Here is a 3754-nt window from a genome sequence, read left to right as displayed (position 1 = left end):
TATAGAGGCGGACTATTGCTCTCGCTTACAGTCTTCGGTGCAGCACATATTCCACATTACAGAACAGAAGAACAGCTGCAGCCATCTGCATGTCTCTCACTGGGTGACAGCCACCCATCTCCTGCAACCAAAAATTAAATCTAGAAACAAAAGTAGCCTGTGTCGTGTTGCATCTTTATCCTGCTGATTTCCACTCTGAGCAAACACTTTATCTGTCAGAAGATCATGTCATTTAGCCAGTCTCAGAGATGCAAATACAGGAGTACTTTATTCCATCTCTTGTTTTGCCTCTGTGCTTGTTATTGAACCTTCAGCAGGTGCAAGAACCAGGAGATGTTTATGTGGTGCTTGCTGAATTGCTGTCGTTGCTGGGTAATGCACTAGTCACAAATCCAAACAAGAATCCACTCTAGGGCTAGCTTGCCAAAAGGAGGTCCTGGCAGGCCAAGGCAGCAGACCTTTCCTATGAAAGCTTCAAAAGATGGGAGCCCATCTTTGTTACCTACCCTTCAAGGCTGATGACTCTTTGCAGAAGTACTAGGAGGAACTGACATACTACTGCTGGTTAATCCGCTCTCCTCCAAATGTTAACCTAAATTTTGTGTGTGTGTGTGTGTGTGTGTGTGTGTGTGTGCGCGCTGCACTGAAAGAGAAGCCTGTAATTCTGAAGCAGACAGATTTCTATACAACATATTTGAGGCATTCAAATTATTTCTGCCAATGCCTTTTGCAGTTTTAGAAGAAAGAGAAAGCCAGCACAATTAAGGATGCTTTTGTATAATTTACATAGTTAGTTTCTGGTTGATATTTAAACTATTTCTTGCACATGCATTGTATATTCTATGTATCGCTGACCAGCAAATTTCATTCAGAAACTAATTTGTTAAATGGTTTCTTCTGTCAGGAAAATGTTCCCACTGTAATAGTGATATTTTATCCTGTCAAAAAAATGATTAGGCTAAAACATCTTAGTAAATACCATGAACTACCCAATAACATCAAAAATTGAAGATGTACAAAGGCTACCCTATTACTCAGGGAACTTCTAAATTTGCAGGTAACAGAACTCATTTTCTGCTTCAATGAGTAATCAAGGAAATATCATTTTCTTTTATATTGATCATGGTATAAGGCATAGCCTAAGGACAGGAGCATAAAATGGTCTATTACATTTTCTTTATTAGTATTAGAAAATCATTTTCAAAACTATTTCTCTGATTTTTTTTCTGGGAAAGGAACCTCCTTTCTAGATATTTTTATGCTCTGTCCCCAAATTCTTAGCTGTGTGAAACTGTCTCTGGTGGAAAGATACAGTCTCTGAGAGAAATTCTGTCCTTGCTGAAGCCAGTGGAAGATTTGCCATTAAATTCAATGGGGCCAGAATCTCTATTTCTGTATGCGATTAAGCAGCAAGAAAACTAACATTCAAAATCCAGAACCATCCCCAGACTTCATTGGCTAGGCTTTACAAGCATTCTGTCCCAAAAATAACCAAAGCAGAGCAAGCACAAATGGCATACTTGGATTCCCAACACCCAAATGTCCTAAAGCCAGTTAGTTGAGCCCACTGAGACAAGTGAGCTTTTATATCATCATATGAGTTTTTGATTTGGAGGCTGCCAGAAAACTAAAGCCATCTTGGGGCTTTGGGGAATAAAGAGTCACAGCCATGCCAGCCTTCTTCCCTCCTTTGGCTGCGCCCACATGCCTAGGTCTGCACATGGCACGAGGCAAGTCCCTCAAACCTGGAGCTCTGTTATGCCAAACTCCACTCTTATTAGTGAAACTGCCTTGATTAAACATGATGTCCAGAGCCAAGATATACTACTAACATGTGGAAAACAACAGAAGCTTGCAGGTGATCAAAAGGTAGCAAAAATATTTTCCTATAGAAGTCACAATTTTTAGCTTAATGAAAGGCAATGAGGTGGCAATAGGAAAGATACCGAAAATTTTATTACTTATTATGGGAAAGAAAATGTTGCTCCTGAACACCTGAAACAAATTTACATCTCTTACAATCATTATCCAGCCATACCTGAAGATGCACCCAACTTAAAAATAAGCATGCATAAAGCATAAAATTAAACATACCTATGCATGCGTGTGTATGCATGCATATACATATACACACACATATAGATATGTATTTTACACTTGCTTCTATATATAGTTCTATATATATTTCTGCAAGGACCAAACAAAAGACATCCACCTGGATGTTTGTCAGAGTTTTTGGATTGGCAACTGGTCACCTGTGATAATTTCTTTGTCTTCTACCCACTGTTCAGATACAGTGGAATGAGAGTCATAAAAGTGCCCAGATAAATATGGAAGCAAAGGAGGGTTTTATTCCAAATATTATTTGCTTTTTTTTTTTTTTTATCATCCAGCCTCCCAAAGGAAGGATGGCAATGAAAAGGGAACTCAATTAGCAGAGCAAATGCAATAACCAAGTAAGTAAAAGGAGTGTACTTCAAAATAAATCTCTGAATCTACATCTAGATGAGATTAACATTGCAATTCTAGAAGTGCTATCAAGTAAACAGCCATCCTTCCCACACTTTGTATTTCAAATGGATTAAGGAAAATAAATATTCTGAATTTATAATATGCTTTGAATTAGGTATATTTAAATTTGCCACACATGGGAAGAACACAATTATTAATGACTGCATTATATTAAATTGGATTACTAGGCGAGAATCTACCAGGGAGTGCTAGAAGTCCAAAGGCTATCCATTCATTAAATTTAAAGCATGATAAAAATACCTGTTCTTCATCAGTTACATGAACAAAAGCTTACAAGTGTATGTTCTTTTATCTAAGTTTGACATTCACTTGCTCCTACTGCCCTGAGTCAAAATAATCCAATCACAAAAAACAACACAAGAAGAATTAACAAATACTTCCTACACAATTATTTCTGTTATCCCCCACTGCAGATATTAAAGGCATATATTCTTGAGATGACGGGTCAAAAGGGCAGATACTACTGTCAGTACCAGAAACGCCTAATTCGCTCTGAGTATTTGAGCCAGGTATCACAGCACTGGCAGGGGACCAAAGTCTATCTAAAATATGGGAGTGCAGCAGGATAGCAAGATTTCTGCAAGACAACTGGTCAGTAAAAGATAGTGTCAGAAGGTTAATGGAATGTAATAAGAATCCCAAATTCCTGACACTAATTCCTCTCTTTAGGACTTACCCATATTTCTGACCAACTTTAACTTCATCCTATATGTTCTTATTGTTTAAACATTTTATGAGATTTTAAGAGATTTTTCTACTTTGGCAGCTGCTCTTCTGGAATACATTCTTTTTTTTTTTTCTCCTCTGTAAGCTGTTCAGATTCAACAGCAGTAGGAACCATCCTCACTGACTCCTTGACAATTTTAAAGAATGCTGGCAGACTTTGAGGAGAGACTGACCTGGAGCATCACTGCCGGTGGTATCTGCAGTCTGAGGTATCTTCCAAAAGTTAGACCTGGACAGTCAGACAGAAGAAAAATTTTAGAAAAAAGCTGGCACAGTTACTTCATTTCCTGGGTCTCGAGTTCCCTTCTCTGTGTTTTCTCCTGTAGAACATATCCTTTAGCTGGTCTATAACTACAACTTTTTTCTGTTATATCTTTTCTGTAGATTTACTTTCCTGGTCTTGCTTACAAGATATTTTTAACTCCCTTGTATGTTGCGAGGAAGATGAATGTTAGAAAGAAGTTACTCAACAAGCAATTGGGTGTTGGTATAGAAA

Source organism: Apteryx rowi, unplaced genomic scaffold, assembly GCF_003343035.1.
Source record: "Apteryx rowi isolate R43461 unplaced genomic scaffold, aptRow1 scaffold_78, whole genome shotgun sequence".
Taxonomy (NCBI): domain Eukaryota; kingdom Metazoa; phylum Chordata; class Aves; order Apterygiformes; family Apterygidae; genus Apteryx; species Apteryx rowi.
Note: the sequence above shows the minus strand (reverse complement) of the source record.